General features: G+C 40.8%; 1 long non-coding RNA gene across 2 annotated transcripts; it reads left to right on the top strand.

The window, feature by feature from the left end:
- The first annotated feature begins 22,797 nt into the window (after positions 1–22,797).
- Positions 22,798–23,993, top strand: LOC115775257 (uncharacterized). 2 transcript variants are annotated; one of them, XR_004019279.1, is made up of 3 exons: positions 22,798–22,861; positions 23,326–23,401; positions 23,537–23,993. It is a non-coding gene; the product is annotated as an uncharacterized LOC115775257 (long non-coding RNA). The 2 variants fall into 2 exon arrangements; XR_004019280.1 differs by having other exon boundaries at positions 22,814–22,899.
- The last annotated feature ends 2,544 nt before the right edge of the window (positions 23,994–26,537 follow it).

The raw sequence follows: 26,537 nt of genomic DNA, 5'->3' as shown, positions 1-26,537 counted from the left end.
TTTCAGCAGCTCCGCACTAATTCCGTGTTTTTTCTCATTTTGTTTAGTATTAGATGTGTTTTTGTGTTTCTGTATCTTCTGCTCTTTTTCCTCATGATGGAGCAGACTTTTTTCTGGAAAACTTTGTTTTTATTTACCCTTTTTATGGTGTTTATGTTTGGAGACTGCGAGAGTGGCCACGCTCCTATTGTTTACTCTCGGGACCAGCTGATCTCCATCGGGAGCTCCGCTGTGCCTACTCCTGCAGAACGACTCGATATTCCCCGCGAACTGAGAAGGAAGAGACGCGGGAGACGTGCGGGCATAGGTCGTCGTTGCCAGGGGAGAAGGTACAGGCCCGTCATCCCGTCCATCATCATGGGAAACGTGAGATCTCTTCCCAACAAAGTGGACGAGCTGGCGGCGCTAACGCGACATCAAAGGAGCTACCGGGAGAGCAGCCTCATGTGCCTGACGGAGACGTGGCTAACCGAGCTAACTCCGGACTCACACATAAACATGGACGGCTTTCATTTGATCCGTGCCGACAGAACCAAGGAGAGTGGTAAGAAGAGGGGCGGGGGTCTGGCTGTGTTTGTGAACGATAGATGGTGCAACTCCAGACATCTAACCATCAAAGAGACGTTCTGCAGTAAGGACATTGAACTGCTCGCTGTTGGTATGAGACCGCACTATCTTCCTCGGGAGTTTTCACATGTTATTGTGATAACTGTGTATGTGCCGCCCTCTGCTAACGCTGCTGCAGCCTGCGATGTCCTCCATGCTACTACCAGCAGACTCCAAACACAGCACCCACAGGCCCTCTTTCTGATCTCAGGGGACATTAACCATGTCTCCCTGTCCTCCACTCTCCCCACCTTCACCCAGTATGTCACCTGCCACACCAGGAATACCAACACACTGGATCTACTGTATGCCAACATCAAGGAGGCATACAGCTCATCACCGCTGCCTCCCCTGGGGGGCTCAGATCACAACCTGGTTCATCTCCAGCCTGTGTACAAACCCTTGGTACACAGAGAACCAGTTGTGACACACACAGTGAAGAAATGGTCTGAGGAGACTGAAGAAGCTATGAGAGACTGCTTTAGCTCCACTGTGTGGGAAGAGCTTTGTGCCCCTCATGGGGAGGACATCGACAGCATCACGGACTGCATCACTGATTACATCAATTTCTGCGTGGAAAACACTGTGCCCACCAGGAGGGTATGGTGTTTTTCAAACAACAAACCCTGGATCAACTCTGAAATAAAGGCTCTCCTGAAGGAGAAGAAGAGAGCCTTTAGATCAGGAAATAAGGAGGAGCTGAGAGCCGTGCAGAAGGATCTGAGAAGGAAAATCAGGGATGGAAAAAACATCTACAGGAAGAAGATGGAGGACCAGCTACAGCAGAGCAACATCAGTGGGGTTTGGAGGAGTTTGAACTCAATTTCAGGCCACAAACCAAGCCCTAGGGTTGTGGGAGACTTAGAGTGGGTTAACAACCTGAACCAGTTCTTTAACAGGTTTGACCAGCCACCCACCCCTCCCCCAGCCCAGTCCCCCCTGCTGTCAGCCCCACCATCTTTAATGACTGCCAACCTTTCTTCTTCTTGGGACCTCACACCTCTCAGCTCTCAGCCATCACCCACCCCCTTCACTTCTGAGGACTCCATCTCACAACCCCCATCCCCCACCTCCATCTTGTCCCTCTCAACTCATCATGTGAGGAAGGAGCTACGTAAGATCAAGGTGCGAAAGGCTGCTGGTCCAGACGGCATCAGCTCCAGGCTCCTGAGGTGCTGCGCAGATCAGCTGTGTGGCATCATGGGATACATGTTCAACCTGAGCTTGAAGCTGGGGAAAGTACCACAACTGTGGAAGACCTCCTGTGTGGTACCGGTACCAAAGACCAAACATCCAAAGGATCTTAGCAGCTACAGGCCGGTAGCCCTGACATCGCATCTAATGAAGACCCTCGAGAGGCTGGTCCTCAACCATCTACGCCTCATGGTGTCGTCTTCGTTGGACCCGCTGCAGTTCACCTACCGGCCTGGCATCGGGGTGGATGACGCCATCATCTACCTCCTGCACCGAGCTCTGACCCACCTGGAGAAGCCTGGAAGCACTGTGAGGATCATGTTCTTTGATTTCTCCAGTGCTTTTAACAACATCCAGCCAGGACTTCTGAGAGACAAGCTGGAACTGTCAGGAGTGGACCACCACATCTCCGAGTGGATACTGGACTACCTCACTGACCGCCCACAGTACGTGAGGACACAGGGCTGTGTCTCTGACAGGCTGGTCTGCAGTACGGGGGCCCCACAGGGAACTGTGCTGGCACCGTTCCTCTTCACCCTCTACACTGCAGACTTCTCCATCAACTCCCCACGCTGCCATCTGCAGAAGTTCTCTGACGACTCTGCCATAGTTGGCCTCATCACAGGTGAGGATGACTCAGAGTACAGACAGTGGACTCAGGACTTTGTGGACTGGTGCCAGCGGAACCACCTCCTGATCAACGCCGCTAAAACCAAGGAGCTGGTGGTGGATTTCCGCAGGCGCAGACCCACCACACGGACACCGGTGAACATCCAGGGAGTGGACATTGAGATAGTGGACTCTTATAAGTACCTGGGTGTTCACCTAAACAATAAACTGGACTGGACTCATAACACTGATGCGCTCTACAGGAAGGGTCAGAGCAGACTCTACCTGCTGAGAAGGCTGAGGTCTTTTGGAGTGCAGGGGACACTCCTGAAGACCTTCTATGACTCTGTGGTGGCATCAGCCATCTTCTATGCAGCAGTATGTTGGAGCAGCAGCTTGTCTACAGCTAAGAGGAAGAGGATAGACAAGCTCATCAGGAAAGCCAGCTCTGTCCTAGGATGTCCTCTCGACTCAGTGCAGGTGGTGGGAGACAGAAGGACTCTGACCAAAATAACATCACTGATGGACAAGGTCTCCCATCCCATGCATGAAACTGTTGCTGAGCTGGAGAGCTCCTTCAGTGACAGACTGCTGCATCCTAAATGCACAAAGGAGCGTTACCGCAGATCCTTCCTCCCAGCAGCTGTAAGACTTTATAACCATCACTGCTCCCAACAAAAACCACAATAACCTACACAATGTAGGATAATATATAATATACTGTAAATAGTCCGGCCTGTTAAGGTTCAACACACAGGCACATCATGTACATTGTATATAGTGTTATTATTAGTAGTATTAAGGTTAATATTGTTTGTTGATTTTATATATATTCTTTTCTTAATAGTGTGAATTATTATATCTTTATTTATATTTATAATAACTGCGGCTGCTGTTACACCCAAATTTCCCCTCTGTGGGACAATAAAGGCTGTTTCTTCTTCTTCTTCTTTGTACTGTTTTGTAAACAAAGGAGACAGATACAATAATATAAGTGATAAGTTTTTTCTGTTAAGCCCTATCCACAAATGTCCTCCTAAGAGTGTTATACTTAGGAAACGTAAATAAAAAAAATACACATGCATTGTAATTTGCCTGTCTTTGCTGGGCTACATCTCGCCTCTAACTATATGCTGTGTTTTCAAAACACGGTCGCGGGGATATGAGGTTATAACTGTACGCAGGGTGCTGCATGAGTCTTAGGCTGCTTCTTCTCTTAAAAACGAGTGTAGAGTCAGGCTGTTGTTACAAAGATCAAATCTGTAATTAGTTTGGCATTTTTTACATTGACAGAGATGTTCTTCATCTATTTGGGGCTCATAAAGTTGTGAGAACAGCTCAGTTTCTACAGACTCAGCCCACTCACTGTTCTTTTCAGCTCTTTAAACAGCTCACACTGTGAGAATAGGGATAGGTTTTTTATTGGATCCATTCTACATCAAAATGTGGAAATATTCCAGTTTGAACTGTCAAACATATGTACATTCAGAACAATGTGTTGGGTATGGGTCTCGACAAATATAAACAGTACATGACACAAAACTTCTTATGCTCCAGCAGAAGAGCCGTGGCAGCAACAGATTCCTCAGGCCTTGACCCAATGTTTGTGGGCCAGTACATTACAGGATCTATAAAAACTCTCTGTGTGCATGACCTACTCTATTGTGAAATAAGTGACATGTGACTCTGATGAGCAAAAATATTTCGTTATGGCATAGACATCTGTGTTAATGAAAAACAGTGTAGAAGTATGCTTTATGGTCATTTTGGCTTCCAAACAAAAGGGTTATTATTAAAGCAAACACATCAAGACCAAGAAGAGGATCAGATTCAGTTTTAGTGTGCTATAGAAACACCATATTTAAAGTTGAGATGTTTCCACTGCATCTTTCTGTTCTGACTTTAGACTCTTTCTGTTGGCAGCGGTTAGAGGATATAATCAATGGTGCTGAAAGCTGATATAGATCCTTTCAGGAAAATAAAACCAGTGATCATCCTAATTTAGTGGAAAAGTAGTTTAAGTTTATTTATCCAACACAAAAGATAGGCTTAACCATCGAGCTGAGGATTTAAATCATACATAGGAGTGATGGATGGACATATGGGTAATACAAAGGATTATTGTATCGTACATGTGTCATTCAGTGCACACAATGGTTAAAAGTGTGTGGTAACACATATCTTTAATGATTAAAGGGTCTTCTAACAGTACTTAGTGTTTTAGAGAAAAAAGCTCCTGATGTTATTCAACTCCACCTGTCAGGGTTCTTGTCGAGCTTACACTGATCAAAACAACGGTGTATTATAAAATAGCGGCTATGAAGTTATTGTTTCTTTCATGAATAAAAACATTTTACGCCTCACATGCCACAGACTTTGTGTTATTTAGGTGATTATTAGGGACGAACAACTAGTTAGGTAATACTATTCTAAACCTGTGATGTTTTTACTTTATGTTCTGACTTTATCAAGTCAAATTTATAATGTTGATAGAAAAGGATGATGAGAACCTAAAGCAATTATGCTTTTCACAGTGGTGATGGGTTTATTATGGTTGAATAAAAAACAGAGTATTCAGAAAGTTTTAACTATGGATTTTAAAAACAGAAACTGAAGTAGTTCAGACCCTGGTAGTTGGGGATGAATGGTTAAAGTATACATGACTGTGAGGTCACATAATGGACCTCATGTGAGTGCAGACCCTTTGGTCTCTTTGTGACTGCAAATTAGTGTCAGCTGGTGTTTTAAGAAAATGCAGATGTGATAACAGAAATACAAGAAGGCTGTAAGAACTCTTTTTTCCCCCTTAGATAGGAAAATACACACCTATTGCTTTAACCATAGTTTTTGGGGTTTTTTTGTTTTGTTTTGTTTTTTTAGTATGTGATGTTTTATGAATAAAAAGATGTTTAAATATATATATTTTGAAGAGGCCTCCTCTAGTAAGTTGTGATGGGTTTTTGTTCATGCTTTCCCTATACATGACTGTGATCAGGATTATTTTATGCAGTGTGTTTTTTCCATGATCACTGTGATACATACATGACTAGATTATGAGGTTAACATTGATTTTTTTTTTTATTTCAATAGCATAAAAAGCAAAATACAGAGAATGCATCAAGCACACAATCTATATTTGCCACTTCAGTAGTTTTCCATCATGGCAAGCTCTTGTCTACAATATCGTAGCTAAACTTGCCTATCAAAGAGCATAACAGTTCATGTATTGTCATGTTGATGTTTAATGTTAGTCTCAATTCAGTCAGAACACTGTCTACAACGTTGGTGATATCCACCCCTGCGTCCCACATGTTACTGGAACACAAGAAGAGTCGGATGGCTGGTATGAAGTGATCCGTCTGCAATCTTTTCATCACCTCATCATGATGATCGCAGTAGAAATAATTAAGTGCATGATACAAACAACTGTGATGATCATAGTCCGGTCAGGTGTCTTGACATCCGCGGCACCATATTTCTTCATGGTAGCGCTGCAAGGTCTTATACAGGCGTATAGGCGTAGTGTGGCGAGCTTAACGGCCTTCACACCGCGCTCCAGGAGGTGAAGAAGAAGGGAAGTTAGGCGGTGTCTGTACATGTGGTGGGGATGAGACACACGAACCCTCATTGCATGTATCAACATCTGGAAAAAAAAAAGGAATATTGGATTTAATATTATTTATTTATGTAACAATACATTTGTTGTAATACGCACAGATGCACCATATTTTTAATTTCTACTACTCTGATTATTTTTGGTTACACATGTGAGAATGGCATGTATAACATCATCAAAAATCAAGACATTTTCTAACATACTCAAAAGCTGCGCTGGCCGCTGAATAAAAAAATCTATCCACCCTTGCTAGAAATCACACACAGACATACCCGCATAAGCTTCCCTGCATGCCAGGTGTGGAAAGGCCTCCATGGTTGATGTGCGGGTTCAAAGGACGCTGAATATGTGGCGGTGATAGCTGCTGTAAAAATGATGATTGGTAGGGCCTTGTATCCCATCGCCCCTAGAAACACAGCCCCCTAGGAGGAGACGTGACTGAACAATGGACGCATGTCGTATAGTGATACGCATATGTGCTGAGGTGATGCAGAAGGGGGGACATTGTCTGGTACTGATATTGCGGTGGGTGTGTGTGTGTGTGTCGGGGGAGGGGGGTTGATGGTTGACCAGCGGTTAGATATTACATAATAGAGATGATACAACAGCTGGGGGATAGGTGTCAGTCTGAGGGTGGGTGAGGTGAGTGGGGTAGGGGTGGTAGTTTAAGTTTTGAGGGGGGCATGACCGTATGAAAAATGAAGAAGTTAGGGGAAAAGAGGAAGTTGGGGGGGGGGGGGGGGGGGGGGGGGGGGGCTAGGAAGTAGATGATAAGACTACTGACCCATCACTTGTCTTAGCCAATTATAGGCATATCTCAAACCTTCCTTTTCTCTCAAAAATCCTTGAAAGAGTAGTTGTAAAACAGCAAACTGATCATCGGTTTATTTGAAGAGTTTCAGTCAGGTTTAAGGATTCATCACAGTACAGAAACAGCATTAGTGAAGGTTACAAATGATCTTCTTAGAGCCTCTGACAGTGGACTCATCTCTGTACTTGTCCTGTTGGACCTCAGTGCAGCTTTTGATAGTGTTGACCATAACATTTTATTATAGGGATTAGAGCATGTTATAGATATTAAAGGTACTGCACTGCAGTGGTTTGTATTTATCTAATAGACTCCAATTTGTTCATGTAAATGGGGAGTCTTCTTCACACTCTATGGTTAATTATGGAGTTCCACAGGGTTCTGTGCTAGGACCGATTTTATTTATATTATACATGCTTCCCTTAGGCAGTATTATTAGAAAGCACTGCATCAATTTTCATTGTTATGCAGATGATACTCAGCTTTACCTATCAATGAAGCCAGATGACACACATCAATTAGTTAAACTGCAGGAATGCCTGTGAAATATGTAGGACCGCTTTTTTGCATTTGCGCAATATTTCTAAAATTATAAACATCCTGTGTCAGAGTGATGCTGAAAAGCTAATTCATGCATTTATTACTTCTAGGCTGGACTAGTTTTATTAGTGCAACAATACAATGTTTTAATCAATAGGAAAGAGCATATTTGATACTAAGATCTACAGAATTTTTCAATGCCAGGATGTGTTTTTACAGAACCACACAAGGGACATGGGAGAAAAAAGAGAGAGACATACATATATATATGTTATATATATATATATATATATATATATATATATATATATATATATATATATATATATATATATATATATGATAGAGATAAACAGGAGTGTATCCTCCATCACTGTGGCTGTTTATGAGCTGAGTGGCTGAGAGGAGAAGGGGGCGAGGCAGTGCTGTGTGTGTTTGTGGCGATCAGTGAAACAGTGATGGTGTGAGAGCGAGACAGTCAGGTTCTTTCCTTCATGTTGGTAAACGTTTGGAGTAGTTATAGCTACAGTTACTGAAAAAGAGTACGCTTTGTACGCTGTGGAAAATGTTGATATTTTTTAATCATCCCTTAGCACTTTCCTGTCAGTAAATTTTGCAGGAGCCCCTCCCTCTCTAGTCATGGTCCTGGGCTGTTTCTTGTGCAGTGTGTTTAGTTTTGTCTCATCAGTGTCATTGTGTTCAGCTGTGCTCCCTGCTGTTTCCACTTTCCCTCATTAGCCCTCCTGTGTTTTCTATGCCTATTGTCACGTCATTGATGTTGCCATGTTGGAGTGTTCTGGTGTTGCCTTGCTTTGTTTTGACTTTTGATCTTCATCTGGCTCCCTCAAGGATTTTTGTATTTTGGGTTTTTTTTTTGGTTTCACAATGAACATCTTTTAAGTTATGTTTGTCTCCAGAGTCCTGCATATGGGTCCATCTCCGACTGTCACACCGCCCGACATGACAGAGCGACGCGACCACACCATGGACCCCACAGACTCAACACCTCAAATTAAAGAGCATGAGGTAAGAATCACAGAGCTTAATGACTCTGCCATGCAGATCATTCATGCCACGTATCACCACTACAGGCTAATGCAACTGGCATTTTGTTGCGGACTGATTTCCTCCTCATCATGGCTCCTCACCTGTCCTGATACAGCTTCTCTGGCAAACTTTGTCATCATACTCTGAAAAAACCTGCAATATGAACTTCATAACGTTGGTCGCCCAGTCCAGGGGAGGGATTCAGTTTCTTTTCTTCAAGCCATTGCCAATTCACCTCTCCTGCAGCCTGTCATCTCTCCTCCGCTTTCTCCTCCACTCAGCTGCAGCTCATCTTCACAGTCACCCCCTCGCTCTCAAGACCCACCATCATCTCTTCTACTCACCTGCCCAGCCACGCCCTCGCCACTGCGGAGTGGTCCACATCCACGTCTTCATAGTCACGGGGCGGCCCAGCCACGTCCACGTCTTCGCCGCCGTGGAGCGGCCCAGCCACGTTTTTGGCCCTAATGTGGGCTGAAGAATAGGAACCAATTGCTGCCATACCTAGGGCCTCCGCTTCACGGAGGAAGTAGCGCACCCAGCATCAACACTCCTCTCCACCTTCAGAGACAGCTCATCCTCCAGACTCAGAGTTTTGGGATTTCAAGCCACCACCACTGTCTTCATTCCTGCTCCCACAGCCCACTGCAGCAGTCTCCAAGCCCAGCCCAAGCCAGAATGTCCCGAACCAGAGCCCGAGCGTCCCACTTAGCCCAAGTGTCCCAAGTCTTCCAAGTGTTCCGAGTCTTCCACCATCCAGGGCTCAGGAGAGTGTAGCCAGCTAAGGCCGCATGCCACGCGGCCGCCAGCCCAAGGTCATCCATCTCCGCCGCATGCCACGCAGCCGGCCTCCCGCCTGGTCATGTTGCTGCCACCACTGGGGGCACAGCTGGCCTCCGGCCTGGTCATGTAGCCGCCGCCGCTTGAAGCACAGTCGGCCCACTGAACTGTCTGTTTTCTGCTATGGATTTGCAGCAGACCCCCCTGAACTGTTTTGCCTCGTGGCCCGTTTTGTGTTTGGACTGTTTTTCCGGCCTGGTGCTGCCGCCTTCTGTTTCTTTCTTGTTGTTGTTTGGACTGTGTGGCCCTTTTTGTTTTCTTTGCCTTGTAAAATGACAACTAATTTCACAGTAATTTTCACACTTTGTTAAAGTAAAAATATCTGCAGTAAAATTTCTTGAGTATTTTGATCAGTCCAGGTTTTCCAACATGAGAATTTTTTATTTCCCTACTGGGTTATTTTTATAATGTAAGAATGGCTTTTCTAAACTGACCAACTGTCAGTCACTTTATTGACAATGGGTCAATAAAGGATTTCTAAAAACTACTAAAAATTACTCACCTTGTAAAAGAAGCATTACTGTCTACAGTGTTCACCAAGTATGTAGAACACTGAGCTGCACTGATGGCAGTGGAGTGTGAGGAGTTCAGAGGCTGGAAATTTAACAAATTTCAAAATCTACTTTTTAACAAAATTTTTTTTTAAATCTTTACAATATACTAAATTTTGAGACACACATACAAAAGGAATGATTTGTTTTAGTGTCGAGAGTGGTCTGAGGCTTAACCTTTTTACGTCAGTATGGCAGGCCGTTTTAACATGAAATCCTTTTGTCTGACTATCCGCAATTACCTTTCAGATATCTAAAACTGCATTTTGACTAGACAAAACTACATTTTGACTATCCAGAATGGTAATTTAAGATATCCGCAATTACATTCTGACTAGTAAGTATAATAATTTAAGATATCTTCAATTACATTTTAACGAGTCAAAATTCCTTTCAAGATATCTCAAATGATGTCACCAGATTCGTCATTTGACAGGTCACGCATCCGTAATTACAATTTAAGATATCTTAAACGTTATTATGACTAGTCAAAATGAGGTTTTTTGAATATCTGAATTAAGAGATTGCATGTAAGCCCCTTGTGCTGTACTGAGCAAACCCAGACCTTCCAGATGTTTCTAACTGTGAGGCAGCAGTGCTATCCACTGCGCCACCATGCTGCCGTGTTTGAATTACTGTCATTCAAGATATCTTTAATTAGAATTATGACAGAACAAAAGAAGAGATATCTTGAATTAACTTTATGACTAGTCATAATTTAATTGTAGATATCTGAAATATGTGTTTCACACAGTCAGTAATTCTTTGTAGATATCTTGAATTAAAGCCTCCATTCAACTCAATGGTAAATCTGACGTCAATTCTTCTAGTCAGAATGTAGAGATATCTTAATTTACTAATATGTCTATTCACAAATCAATTTCAGATAGCTGAAATGTAAGTGTGGTGAACCTGATTTTATGTTAAAACGGCCTGCCTAACCTCAGACCCCTGAGCTGATGTTTGTTGTTAAGGTTATCACGTTAAAGGCAAGAAAAGTATATAGTGGACATGTAACAGGTGAGAGAAGCAGTGCTGCTTTCGTTAACAATGACGATGACAAAATTATTTCATTGACGACCCTTTTTTTCATGACGACAACGAGATGATGATGAGATAAACATGACTGTTTGATGACTAAAACATGAAGAGACGTCTGTGAGTTTTCGTTGACGAGACAAAACTACACGAGAAGGTTAATGGATGTTTCGTAAGTCATCCAAAATGCATGACATGTCTGCCTATTGGGCTTCTAATCTGTCAGTCAAAATCTAAAACCTATTAGTAAGGCTGCTGCATCCCATCAATTTTTGGTCACGCCCACCACCTCCATTACTTTAATCCAGGGCTGTCAAACTCTCAGGACCGGCCAAAATTGAAGACACAGTGGCCGCTTTTCCACCCACAGGGTTCCAGTGCCGGTGCCAGTATTTGAACCGTTCAGCGGTTTTTCCACCACGAGTGCTCGGTGCTCGGATGGAAAACGGATTCAACTCGGGCCCGCAAGCTAGCTGGTCTCGAACCAAGAACGTGTGATGAAAGCGGCAGAAGGGCGTGACTTTGCCACCTCAACATAAAGTTTTCTACCATATTACATGTGTATTACATGAGAAAAGCAAAGCGATTTTCACTGCTGTGAATTAGGTTGGGCCCTACAGCTGAACTTGCTGCTTTGTATCAGTTCATATCACAGATAAAAGGACGCAAAGTACGTACTTGTCATCTTGCTCGTAATTGCTGTCTGTGTTTCTCTCTGTGCTGCACACAGATGCTGCAGTAGTTTGGTTTGAACCATAAAATGTGTTCGCAGCACAAGAAAGGGGAACGTGTTCTCCCATGTTTGCGCTCTTCGGCTTCCGTGTCCAGACGAGGACCCGCCCTCACTCATATGTAAAGGAGCGGTTCACAGAAACACGGTGGAAACGTGGGCCCGTTCTTAAGCGTTTCACTGGTTCATTGAATCCAGCACTGGCACAAGCACCGGCTCCTCGGTGGTGGAAAAGTAGCAAGTCTGAGTCGTGGGCCAAAAAGGATTAAAAATAATAATTTGAATCAGCAAAATGAATTTGAATGGCCAGAATACAGCAACATTTTCCTCAACACATTAAATAAAATTATATTTTTTTTCAAAAATAACATCAGGAAAAAGGAATATATTTCAAGCTGATGAAAATTTGCAGAATTTTCAGGTAAAAACTGGCAGCTTAAATGTCACTGTAAAAAAGTGCTGACCGATGTTTTTATCCACTGATCACTGATCAATGTTTCATTGGCAACAAGGAAAATGGGTTAGCGCACAGGTCTTGGCCTTCACGACAGCTGTTGCAGTGTTTTGTAGGATTTGTAGTATAAGTGGTGCAGTGCTATTTACCCGTGATCTATTAATAATAACTATATGAACTCATAAAGCTCCTGCGATAGATGAGGGATCACTGTATTAATTTCCCAGCTTAATTGTATGCTTGTAAGTAGCAGACCATGACTTTTTTTACATATTAAATTTCCTGCATAACATACAAATAAGTATTTGACTGTAGCCATAAATGTGTAAACAGTGCAAACTGTAGTCTAATGCTTAGGCTTCTTATGTACGCCACCTACATCTCCACTTCCGCCTGATCTTTTATAACGTTACCCAGGTCCAAGTTTTTTATGCATTCCACTCAAGTGAGCTACCCAAATGTCACTACTTCAGCTTTCTCACAGGTAGAATTGTCACATGTTCTAGATTAAGTACCTGAATAGTGGCAAATTTTGTTTACTTCACTGCAGTTTTTAATTAAATGCTTCCCTGGATGGCACTCATTTCTTTGTTCTGCCACAATAGTTGTGAAAACCAACTGCACAAATATGTGCCTGTCTTGCTGACCAACATGTGAGTATCTTAGAGCATTTTTAGATCATTACAAAGGAAGGGTTAAATTGCAGGAAGAAAGATGACAAACCACCAGACTAAGTCATCAGACGAATCTTGACACAAAGAAAAATACATACCGTAAAAGTATAGACAAAATTTGTTAAGGTAACATACTCAAGACATCCCTTTTCTACTGTTAGGTAACCCTTAAGAACCATTTCAAAGAATATTTCATAACCGTTAAGCTGAATTTAAAATAAGTACTATAGGCCTAAAGAAATGCCATATACTCTGAATATGAATAAATAAATGACACAAAGAGAAAGAGCTAGAAAAGAAAATTTCTGAAGAAATTTTGAGTCTGTCAGTGCAAGTGCTGCCATTTGAGTTGTCAGCAGCCAATGTGAGCTTATAGGCTGTATGAAGAGCTAAAAATAATTGCACAAAGTATTGGAAGAAAAATGTAGGTAGCTTGAAAAATAAGGAGGGTAGAAACAGATGTTGAATGGTCTTTTTAATATCAAGGAGATTTTATTTTGAAAGGCCAAACCATTTACAGTAATCCCTCACTAATTCGCGGTTCACTTTTCGTGGACTGGCTGTTTCGTGGGTTTTCAATCAATATTAGTGTAAAATATTTATTGCAGTATTTTCACTGTTTAATGATAAACAACAGTAATAAGAATGATAAATAATAACAAATCTGACAAATGGGAAATAGTGTGCCTCAGTGCTATTGCTTGGCATACTCAGTTATATCTCACACCAAATTAGGATTAAATTACTGTTGTTTCTGGAACTGAAAAACAGCTCAACATACCAAAAGATAAGTGCAAACTATATACAATTTAAATACATTTTTGTTTTTGTATCATGTCTTGCCTTTTGTTAGCAGGACACATGCTTGGATACAAATACAAACATAGAGAGCAGAGCTGTGTAACTTATGGCAGGCCGTTTTAACATAAAATCCGATTCACCACACTTACATTCCAGATATCTGAAATTGATTTATGACTAGACGTATTAGTAAATTGAGATATCTCTAACTACATTCTGACTAGTTGAAATGATGTCAGATTTACCATTGAGTTGTATGGCGGCTTCAATTCAAGATATCTTCAATAAATTACTGACTCTCTGAAACTCACATTTCAGATATCTACAATTAAATTATGGCTAGTCATAAAGTTAATTCAAGATATCTTGTTTTTTATTCTGACTAGTCATAATTCTAATTAAAGATATCTTAAATGACAATCTAATTTAAGATATCTTAAATGTATTTTTAGATAGGCGGTAAATAGTTTTGACTAGTGCAAAGTAAATTCTAGATATCTTGAAAGCAAATGACTAGGCAAAACTAAATTAGAGATATCTAGAACTGTAATTTTGACTAGTCAAAATGCCTTATAAGATATCTCCAAATGAATTAAAGATATCTTGAATTAGACGGCTTTTCTATTTAAGATATCTTGAGATATCTTGAATTACGGAGCATTTTGGCGGAATGTTTATAAGGCAGTTTCTTGAAACAGCCTGCCATAAAATCAGAGATTCTGTGCAGATTTCTTAAGCAGTCTTTAAGTACACGATTCTCGCGCTCTCCGCATATCCCACACTGAGGAGCTCTTTTTATATTGTTGCATTTTTTTACAATTTTGTCCACAATGGCCAGCGCCATTGCAGCCACCTGAAATTCTACACAGGCAATTGTTTAGACAGCTCAGTACAGCACAAGGGGGCCTTCACGCAATCATTAAATTCAGATATATAAAACTGCATTTTGACTAGTCATAATTACATTTGAGATATCCTAAATTGCAATTACGGATGTGTGACCCGTCAAATGATGAATCTGGTGATGTCATTTGAGATATCTTGAAAGGAATTTTGACTCGTCAAAATGTAATTGGAGATAACTTGAATTATTGTTCTTACTAGTCAGAATGTAATTGCGGATATCTTAAATTACCATTCTGGATAGTCAAAATGTAGTTTTGTCTAGTCAAAATGCAATTTTAGATATCTGAAATGTAATTACAGATAGTCAGACAAAAGAATTTTATGTTGTCTGTCCACTGTGTCCTTTAGTGCTATTACCCATCTAATCTAGGTATGTAACAGTCTGTTTCACATCAATGGACAGGTTAGGTAACAAAAATAGCATCCAGTGTGAAAAGCCAGTTCTTTCAGGTTCACAGGCATCAAATGGGATGGGATAGGCTGGGGGTGGAGTATGTTTTTCTTTTTCTTTTCTTTTTTTTTTTACATCACTTGAAGTATTTTTATTACAGTCCACAATCTCTGGCATGTTTTCCATTCTGCTGCTCTTTGTAGAAAGGATTAGGTGGCTATTAGTCAGGTGGTGCCCGCCTGAGTGGAAAACTGCAGAATTAAAAGAAAGAACATTTATTACAGAATTTTTAAAAAAGTGTCAGTCCAAGCTTTTTTATTATTATTATTATTATTATTATTATTATTATTATGTTTATAAATGGCTGTATTAGAAATTTTAAAAAGTTATAGATCTAACACTTTCCAACATACACACATGCACAGAAATAAAAATCACACTGGTTGCCATTTTTAGAAGTACTCTTAAGTTTAAAGGAAAAAATGTTTCAGAGATAAGTTTTATTTTTTTTTTTGTTAAAACAGGAAGCTAAAGTGAGCAGCTGGCTTTCTTAAAGATCAAGCACAGCTAAAGGTGAAATAACTAGCTAGGTCTGTCAACAAAAATCTCTGAATATTTTCTTTTACCTCATGTGTGTTGTTCGGAGCTTGCTCTAGCAGGCTTGAATCGTTTGAAGCTGGGAAGCTGGTCTGGTTTACAATTGGGTAATCAAAGACAAGCGGTGTCAGAGTGGCAGTCTTAGGGGTATATTTAAAAAACACTATGCTGCCCCTGGATGATGGAAAAGAAGTAGAATTAACTTGGGGCTCTGTTGTGTCGGCTTTGGCAGGGTTTGATGATGATTCTGCTGTGAAAAATGATGAAGACAAAGGGGAACTTGAGTCTATTGCTGCTGTGGTTTGAGAAACCACTCCTGGAGATGGTGAAGAGCTAAATGTCAGTGTTGCAGGTGCAGCATTTGACAACACTGGAGTCACAGTTGTTTCTGATGGTGTGGGTGTGGAAAAGCTGTTTATGTCTTCTTTAACATCAGTTCTTGGACTTTGGGTAGGTGTCCCATCTGATAATAAACTCAGCGAAATGGCCTCCACATTTGTAGTCTGAGCCAAAGTAGAAGTTGAATGTGTCATTATTGTTGTTGATTTTAGGTTTGAAGATGGATAAAGTGAGACACTTTGCATATGTTGGGTACTTTGCAATGTTTCTGTGTAAGTTGGCAGTTGTGTAGTGGGAAAAACAGATGAGTGTAGGTCAGTTTGTGTACTTAAGGATGTTGTTGATGTTGGGTTGAGGGAACTCTGTGGTGGAGCGCTAACTACAGATGATGTTGGATTTGGTAGCTTGGGAGCCTCTCTGAAAGGTGTCACAGATGCTTCAGATTCTGCCACTGTGGATACTGTTGCCAAATATGTTGACTGAGAGGTTGCATCTGATGATGCTGAAGAAGATAAATTGATGCTCATTAATGTAGCTGGATCCATTGCGGCCAGTGTAGTTTGTGTTGGTGTAAATGTGTCTTTACTCATATACAGGGGAGTTAAGCGAGTTTCGGACTTGGTAACTTCTTCTGGAGTTGATGTTTGTGTGGTTACAGTTGTAGCTTGTGTTGATATTTTGATTAGTGTTACCAAAGATGATGCAGTTTGTGTTGTTGGTATTGGCAGATCCATTGTAGATGAAATTACCTTGGCCATTGTTGTTGTGGATGTGGTTTCCACAGATTCCCTAGTTTGTGATGTTGATACCATTTGTGTTGGTGTGTTCCCTGATCCACTTCGTCCTGATGTCAAACTCAGATTAGATATTCCAGTGCTTTGTGTTGAAGTTCTGAGAGGTAAGATTGTCAGCACTGCTGATGCAGGTGCTGATGCAGTGTCTGAAGCTGTTGTTACAAATGCTGTTTGAGTTCCTGGAGTAGATTTGTTGTGTAGTGTTGCAGTTGTAATTTGCCCGTTTACTGTTCTTTCAGCAGCTGTAGTTTGTTGTGGTGAGGATGTTTGTGCTGATGTCTGAAGTGGTGAAACCACAGCTGTTGCAGTTTGCATTGGTGTGTTGGTCACTGATTCACTGTGTGATGGTGTGGAACTGCTACCAGTATTTGATTCAGCAGGTTGATTTGAAGCTGTGGACCATTCTGCTGTTGATGATGCTGCTGTTTGTGTTGTAGTTGATTCTGTTAGAAATGCTGTACTTTGTAGTGACTCTGTTGTTTCTTCAGGTGTAGTCTGCTGCACTGTTGTTGCAGGTGATGTAGTTTGCAATGAAGTATCTTGTGTTGATAATGACATTGTGATTGTGTTTGCTGTAGATATTATGAGCTGAGCTGGTGTTGCTGAAATGGCTGTCACAGATGCTGCAGATGCTGTAAGTTCTTGTGTAGACTGATGGATACTGGTTGATTCTTCCTTTGGTGAATGTGTTGTTACAGATGTGGGTGATAAATTTGTGGATGCTGTGGCCAGAGCTTGAAGAGTTGCACCCTCATTTGTATTTGGTATGCTGTAGGTTGGTGTTGTCACATCTGTTTGTGTTTGTTCTATTGATTGTGGTGCAGAAATTGTGGTTTGCATGTTTGTTATTTCATCCACCGTAGTTTGTTGTGGAGAGGTTGTTGCAGATAACGTACTTTGTGTTGACGTGATTTGAAATGATAGTGTGGTTGATATGGATGTCACAGATATTGTGTTTGCTCCTTCAGTTGTTTTTGTTGATCCAATGGTGGCTGTTGGTGTTGTGAATCCTGCTTCTGTGTATGATTGTGGCTGGGTTGTCATAATTATTTCAGTTGTAGATGTAGGTTGAGTTGGTTTTGCCACCGATGTAGCAGCCGTAGATGCTGTCATCTCTATTGATATAAGGGTTGTTGTAGATTTTTTTATATTAGCTGTGTGTGGAACAGACAGTGTGGGAGTTGCTGTGGCCACTGAGGCCACAGATCCTGCAGTGTTGGTTGTGAATCCTGTTGTGATAGAGGCTGGTGCAGTGTTTGTTGATGTAGTGTCCTTGGTTGTTGTTGAGCCAGTACTTTGGTTTGCACTTGTGGATTGTTCTGTCATAGATGATGCTGATGTGGACACTGGTGAGGCCGCTGATTTGGTTGTTACTGAGGATGTACTTCCTGCTTGAGTTTCTGATTGTGTTGTTTCCGTTAAAATTTGTGTTGATGCCTGAAGAGGGGAAACCACAGCTGTTGCAGTTTGCATTGGTGTGTTGGTCACTGATTCACTGTGTGATGGTGTGGAACTGCTACCAGTATTTGATTCAGCAGGTTGATTTGAAGCTGTGGACCATTCTGCTATTGATGATGCTGCTGTTTGTGTTGTAGTTGATTCTGTTAGAAATGCTGTACTTTGTAGTGACTCTGTTGTTCCTTCAGGTGTAGTCTGCTGCACTGCTGTTGCAGGTGATGTAGTTTGCAATGAAGTATCTTGTGTTGATAATGACATTGTGATTGTGTTTGCTGTAGATGTTATGAGTTGAGTTGGTGTTGCTGAAGCGGCTGTCACAGATGCTGCAGATGCTGTAAGTTGTGTAGATTGATGGATACTGGTTGATTCCTGCTTTGGTGATTGTGTTGTTACAGATGTGGTTGATACATTTGTGGGTGTTGTGGCCAGAGCTTGAAGAGTTGTACCCTCCTTTGTATTTGACATGTTGTAGGTTGGTGTTGTGGCATCTGTTTGCATTTGTTCTGTTGACTGTGGAGCTATTCCTTTTATCTGTGGTTTTGGTGTGGACAATTGGCCACTGTTTAGTAGCTCTGATACTGTAGCTTCAACACTGGTCAAAGAACCTACTGAGATATTTGTAAGCAGCTCAGCTATGGCTTTGTCCTTAAAGTGAAGTAAGCACAAAGCTGTGGGAGAGATGAAAAGTACATCAAATAATCTAAAATAACAGGCTTACATTTTATAAGCAAAAGCAGCAATTAAAACCTAAATATTTTTCTCTGTGATCTTAGTATATCTATTTTCTATACTTACAACCCCCTCAGTAGTAATAATGAAATGTGACATTTTGTTATGGTCCCTGGGTCTTGGACCCAGGATTGTTGAGTTTTTGGGCAATTTTTTTTTTTTTGGTGGTGGTGGTGGGGCTTCTAAACTGGAATTCAGAATTATGGATCTGGTCAGCTGGTCTCTCAACAAATTTTGATCAAATTTTCACCATGAGGAGATTGGGGAAAGGAGAATCCCGTTCCCTCTTATCCAATTGATATTCCTGGCTGTCTATGTTATGGATTCCTGGGGGGTGGAAGATGACGTACCTGGCTAGACTGTCAATGGAGGACACACACATTCAGCTTACTGACACTAGGATTTCTCCCAATTGGACCTGGAGATACCTGGCTTGTCGTTACAATTCGGGAAATCTGAGCAGCGGTCTGGGCCTTGGTAAAGCTGCTTATGACGGGAATGCAGAAAGGTACAGGCTCAAACTCAGACTCACTATATCTGGAGTTGATTCGGAGGGATTATATCTTGGAGACATATCCGTTTCTGCACAGCGAAGGAACCAACCAAAAAGATTCGCATTGGATTTTTTCTCCCTGTGAGGTGCCAGAAAGACTAAAGGGTGTCAATAAATTAATCAATATGGCCTATACCAAAACAATTTGTAGAATCAGAAATTTGGCTCCCTGATGGCCTTGGATTGCCATTATCTCATTCTTCTCCGGGATGTTTTGTAAACAGATTCTGTATACCCCAGCTGTCCTGTTTTCTGACCTGTGTGAACTGATTTCCCTAGACCAAGCTGCTGATGAACATTCCAACTCTTATCAGGAAGTATTTAGCTGAGCGGGGAGTTTGAGTCAGTCCCTGACCTAAACCCTGACCTAAACTGGAATTTGTCAGATTTGTCAGGAGTTTGTGCAAATTGGCCATTTTTATTTTTTGGGGTGGAACCTTTTGATTGTACCTCATGCTGTCATATGAATAAAAATAAGTATATTTAATAGAAGTCTGTACTTTAAAAGCAGCCTGCAGAGACAGGTGGTATACAACACCTGAAGGAAAATGACCTTTTACAGTGATCTAGTCAACAAAAGTATGGATTAATGTCATTCGGACTTGGAGAAGTATAGTTCGATGGTATCAAAGAGAAGAAAGCATTCAGAACTGAGGGGATTGCACTTTTAGAAGGCAACATTGCAGACCTTTAGGACAGCTACAAGTACCTTGAAACCCACAGGCAAATGGGAACCATGAAGAGGCCACTAGGCAAGCTGCAACTGCCAAGTACCCGCAGAGAATAAGGCAAGTCCTAAACAGTCAGCTTAATGGGAAGAAAAAGATCTGTGTAATCAACACCTACGTCCTGCCAGTCACCAGATACCCTGCTGTGATAATAAGATGGCCAAAGGAGGAGATAGAAGCCACTGATGTCAAGACAAGAAAGTTCCTTACCATGCATGGAGGATTTCACCCCAAATCCAGCACCCTGAGACTGTACACTAAGTGAAAGGAAGGAGGTCGAGGACTAGAGAGTGTCAAGGATCACTATCGTAGACAAAACAACAAAGATCCATGAATACATCAGGAAGATGGCCACAAATTGTCATGTGCTTAGGGAATACCTCAGGCAGCAAAAACTGGAGAAAGAATAGGAACCATCATGGAAGGACAGGCCCCTGCACGGCATGTACCACCAGCAGATAGAAGAAGTGGGTGATATTGAAAAATCCTTCCAATGACTGGACAAAGTTGGGCTTAAAGGCACCACAATAATGACAGCAAGCTCTAAGCACAAGGTCAATAGAGGATGGGATCCACCACACAGGGCAAGACTCCAGGTGCAGGCTGTGCAGAGATGTCCCTGAGACAATCCAGCACATAACAGCAGGGTTCAAGATGCTAGCAGGCAGGGTATTTTCGGAACACCGTGACCAAGTGGCTGGCATAGTATACCAGAACATCTGTGCCAAATGTGACCTGGAAGTCCCAAGGTCAAAATGGGACTCCGCTATCCCCCCCATCACCCGACCAAGGGTAGTTGAGAATGACCAAGCTAAGAGCCTGTGGAACTTCCAGATACAGACAGACAAACTTGTGATGGCTAACCAACCAGACATGGTAGTGGTGGACAAGTAGAGGAAGAAAGCTGTAGTGATAGATGTAGCAATACCAAATGATGGTAACATCAAGAAGAAATAACACGAGAAGCTCAATAAATATCAAGGGCTGAGAGAAGAGCTAGAAAGGATGTGGAAGGTGAAGGTAACAGTGGTCTCCATGGTAATTCAGACACTCGAGGAAGTGACCCCAAACTGGGAGAGTGGCTCCAGCAGATTCCAGGAAAGACAGATAAAAATTTTGTCCAGAAGAGTGCAGTCCTAGGAACAGCTAAGATACTCTCAAGCTCCCAGGACCCGAGCATGGAGAACAAAGACCGGAACTGACTCAGGGCTGAGAGGGCATACTTACACCATGTATATTTGCATTCTTTGTAGAATTCTGATAAACATATCTGATGTCTGGTGGACTAATCTTATACAAATGGAAATGGAAAAACTGAAAGCTATGTCGTGACTGACCTGCCAGCAGTTTTGGAAACAATCCATAGTTCATTGTGGCAGCTGATGGTTATCCAAGCATAAAGATTTACAACTGCAATGACAAAGAGGAAACAAATTAGAAGTATTTTTCTTTTGGCATTTACATTCCAAGAGATAGACCATGTTCATTGGCATAAAAAGTACCAATAGTGAAGACAGTATCCTTTCAACATCAGAGGATAGAAGGTTGGCTGGCTTTCCTAAATTTACGTAACTACTACTGGGCTGACAACATCCAAAAACTTCTTTATTGGACTAAAGGTACTTACTCCAACACAGGTTTATCATGCATACAGCTCAAACAATCATCTTCACAATACTCTCTTCATTCCTAAATTTACTCCCAGCTCCTCATCCCTCTTAAAGGGCTTTCCACCAATTCTGTTGTTCGTTATTCCTTCAAGATCTTCAAACAAAGATCAAATGAAAATTTCAGGCATGATTTAACACGAGTGGATCATCGCTGACAAGTTTTTTCCACGCCTTCATTGTCTGTGTGGTTTTACTGGCTGTGCAGAGAATGTCAGCTGTTATTTTTTCCTTACATTAGCTGTAGCCACGAGAACCTAAAAATGTGTCCGCATACACCTCAGAAAGTATATAGCTGCACCCCTGTTCTTAAGCACACAGGGGAGTATAAAATCATTCCGGACTAGGGGAGGGAGGTGAACGAGTGAGATTACATCTATCTATTTGCTTACTGATCTATTTATTTTACATGGAGGTTTTTCTTTCCTTTTTATTTAGTTTTTATTTATTCCCTTTTTTATTTATTTTATTTTTCATTTATTTACTTATTTTTTTAAAATTTTTATTTACTTATCTCCCTTTTTAAATTTCATTTACTTTTAATTATACACTCTTGGATACACAGTATATGTAAGTGTACGTAGGTTTGCATGTGCATTGTTTGGAGCCTTATGTGCATGTGTGTGAGGGTTTGTGTGTATGTGTGTGTGGAAATGTAGGTAATTAGTGTGCAGTCGCATATGCTTGTGCAGGTATGAGAGTTTATACAGGGAGGTGTGTGTGTGTGTGTGTGTGTGTCAGGGTTATTATAGTTAACGAAAACGAACGAAATAACGAAAACTGAAATTGAAAAAACATTGTCGTTAACTGAAATAGATAAAAACTACAATTAAAATGAAAACATGATAACTAACTAAAACTGTATTGTGAGTTTAAAAAACTAATGACCTTTCTTTTCTTGTTTGTCATTTTATTTAAAAGCTTTGTGGATTGATCAGTTTTCTATGGAAGCTCGTTTCCGCCACTAAAAAAAAAAAAATCGCCATCCGTAACTCGAAATTTCGAGTTAGTAATAAACTAACTCGAAAAACGAGTTAGTTACGGATGGCGATATTAACTCGAAATTTCAAGTTAGCACAGCCAATCAGGATGCAGGAACAGATGCAGGAACGTCATTTCCTTGTTACCGGAAGCAGAGGGCACAGGCGCACTCGGGTAGAGACTGTGCTGCATTGTCGCCAGGGTTTTCAGGTAAAGATGTAGTCTAACGAGTGGTAACTATCTAAAAGGTATGTAATCAGTGCAGATTTTTTTCCGTCATGCCTCACTTATATGAAATATTTTCACACCACACGCTAAGATCGGTCTGGGGGTCGATGTTGAAGTGGCGGCATGATGGCTCTATGTGCACAGCTTGGCTTGGCTAGTCGCCGTGCTAACGTAGCTGCTAACATTTCCTCTTCCGCTGTGAAAATAAATCAGATGTTCAACGTATGTTCCACATGACTTTTCTCCCAGGTCATTCGCTTCCCACCTGTCATGACATTGCACCCCACAGTTTGAGAACCACTGAATATTAGTGTTTAATTGCAGGGAAGGTATATTACCCAGGAAGTTATATTACAAGCTTCTCAACTACATTAAGTACACTAGACACCGAGACTTGATGATCATATGGTGGATTCATAAGTCATTATGTACATACTTGTTTATAGCATGGAAGACCTGACTGACGTCTTGAGACGAAGAGAAGTCTCTGAGGAAATAATACAAACCCTGGAGAATGAGATGGTACATAATTCAATTTTTTTTTTTTTAAATACTACTTTTTTCATAGTTTTTTCATTCAATATATAATTGTATTTTCAAATATATATATGTGTGTGTGTGTGTGTGTGTGAAATTGAATTATTTTTCCCTGTGTAGATCGATGCCAGTGTTATAAATCTGATGTCAGATGAGAAGCTGAAGACTTATCTACCATCATATGGTGATCATTATAGTGTTATAGTGTCTGAGGATGATTTGGTGCAGTTTGGTGCCAGTTGGAGAGATACAGACTGAACAGTGGGTGGAAATGCATGCAAGAATTTAAAATGGGGCCTGATTTTTACACTTTTTACACTACAACTTTTGGCCCTAGAATTTGTCAGGCAATTAATTCAACATTTTGGCACAAACAAAAATTATATCTATGTAAATCAGATTTATGTCCAAGTGAATTTTTGTAAGAAATGGGTTTTTGAGACTTGGGAGGGATGTGCATTGATGGAACAGCATTAAACATTTTGATATCTTATGCAGATAAACACGGTCTATCGCTTGGATTATTATGCTCAAATATTTCGTTTCAACAGAAGCATCTTGACATCTTGTGCATTATTGGACATCAGTGAGCTTTCATGAAGCTGTATGTGCCATGCATGTGCAGTTTGAATAATGCAGAAGATAAAGTACTGTAAGATGCATTATGCCCACTGATAAATGCATACCCATTGTCTGGGAGGCTTTTTCATTTCATTTTTTCTTCTTGCCTTTGTGTCACTGCTAAGATTTATTTATTTTACATTATTTATTTATTTATCCTGAATTTCCTGGCAAGTGGAGAAATGGTTGTTTAAAGCAAGATTTGAAAGCATATGATTTGATAAATTAATTGTGTGTGTGTGTGTGTGTGTGTGTGTGTGTGTGTGTGTGTGTGTGTGTGTGTGTGTGTGTGTAATCAGCTGAGTATCAAATTTTTTGCTGCAGCGGGAATAGAGGTTTTTCACAAGTGAAACTACTGTACACGTGCCTTCAAATCCGAGAAATGTCTAATTCCTCGTCTTAAACACATGCACAGGTTTCCTCTCTTCTTTCCTTTCCTTACTAGCCAAAAAACATATAGATTAAGAGTTTAAATCTGGCCAGATCCAACTTCTTGAACTAACGTGAATCAGAGAGAGGAAAGAGTCCCAGTTTGGCAAGTTTGACAGGACCAAAGTTGGTGAGTTACAAAATCTAAAAATCACACTCACCTTACAACACCACTGATGTTATATCTGCTGTAAATCTTCCATTTCATTGAGAACTGTATACAAGATTGAGAAAAGATGAGCTATGCTGGGTCATTTCCTGAAACCAGCTCTTCCTGCTTCATATACCTCACAGCAATGAAAATGCAAATAGGTAAATTGGAAATCAATGTCTGCTGTGTGCGCCTGCAGATTTATGGAAGTAGTTTAGTGCGAATGAACATATAATTAGAGCGAATATTTTATTTACCATAATTGAACCTCTATGACTTGGTCACTTGAGCATTTGTTTTTCAGTGGAAAAGTGGCAAAAGAAAAAAGTAAACATCTAATTTTGTAACTATGTGTTGTGTGTGTTGTAATGAGCACTGATCTCAGATGAATCCTGTTCAACAACAATCCGATCTGTGCATGCTCCCTGTGACGCAGAAGTGATGAGGGTGCAGCATGAAATTCCTACGAACCCTGTTCACACACACACACACACACACACACATCACAGATACTGCAGCCAAGATTCAGTGGCTGATAGCATTTCGTACAAGAGCTGTTTTGTTGTGAGTTATTAGGGAAATAAACAGTATGGTCTGTACCTGAACAAAATGTCTTTTATTTGATAAATGAGAGTATCTCATTTCCAAAGGTAACAGCAGGTTATTCACCTGTGCTCTTGCAGCCACAGTCTAAACTGGCCTCTGAGCAGTATCATTGCAGCAGATTAAAAGCAACAGTTGTTTGAATTAGCTTCTTGTTGAAATTTAGTATAGAAAGTACATTAGAAAGGATGCACCATATTAAATAATGCTATGCAGAATTTTAAAAAAGCACTATATGAAATAAAGTAATAAAATCTGTGAGAAATTGTACAGTGATCCTGCCTTAACAAAATAATGGACAAGCAGACTATCTGCTGAGGATCTTCAGGTGCAACTGCTGCGGACCTGTGCTGTGTGAAAAAGGGGTACTGCGTTCCTTTATTCCTGCTAACTGAGTCCATGAACACCACTGGTCCCATTCAACCGCAAAGACAGGATTGAAATATCTCTGTTAAGTGGAAGAAAATGGATGGCTGGGTCTCTTGTTGTCTGGTGTATTTACAATTCTGTTCTTTTAACTGTAACATGCAATTTCCCGCCATAAAGGACGCCCCCAAACATGTGGTGTCCATGCCTGAAAGGCTCAGAGCTGTTTGGGGGACAGTACAGAGACTAACACAGTATTTGGCAGGTAATGTTATGGCTAATTGGTGTATAATAAAACACTTTATGCATATTATCTAATATAACTAACCAAGTTTCAGGTTGCTACAAAATTATGCTAAGCAGACATTGACACTATTAGGTCAGAGTGGCTGCGTAAATCATATGAGACATGATTTATTTGGAATTTGCAATAACAAAAACTGTCTGTTTGTGCCATGTTTTATTCAGTGACTGCAGTCAGGTGTTCATATGCGGATGTGTTCAAACCTGTTAAACAAGAACACTCTCACATTTTTAGTTGGTTGCTAGGTAACCAAGCTCATTATAGCAGTGGACTAATACAAAAGACAATTGTAGCAAAATAAAGAAGTTTCTGTAGTTTCACATTTTTTTCACCTCTGTATGTGCTGCAGCTAATAATAGCAAATTTCTCATTTATGACGTTTCTGGAGTGAGTCCTTTTATCATTTACTTTGCCATGCAGGAAATGTCTTACAATGTCTTATCAGTGGATAACACAGTCACACCTTTATCAATTTTAACATGCAAAGTGCATGATATGCAAAAGTCACTTGTTCATTGTCTGAATTCAGCTGAAGCAACTTTAAATAGCAGCTTTTTTTAAATACAAACTATGTGGGACATGTGATAAAAGAATAAGAAAAACAGTTATCAGTTATTATTTTATTTCATAATTAATAGTATCATGCA

The sequence above is a fragment of the Archocentrus centrarchus genome (assembly GCF_007364275.1).
Source record: "Archocentrus centrarchus isolate MPI-CPG fArcCen1 chromosome 18 unlocalized genomic scaffold, fArcCen1 scaffold_23_ctg1, whole genome shotgun sequence".
NCBI lineage: Eukaryota > Metazoa > Chordata > Actinopteri > Cichliformes > Cichlidae > Archocentrus > Archocentrus centrarchus.
This window is presented reverse-complemented; position numbering and strand designations above follow the sequence as displayed.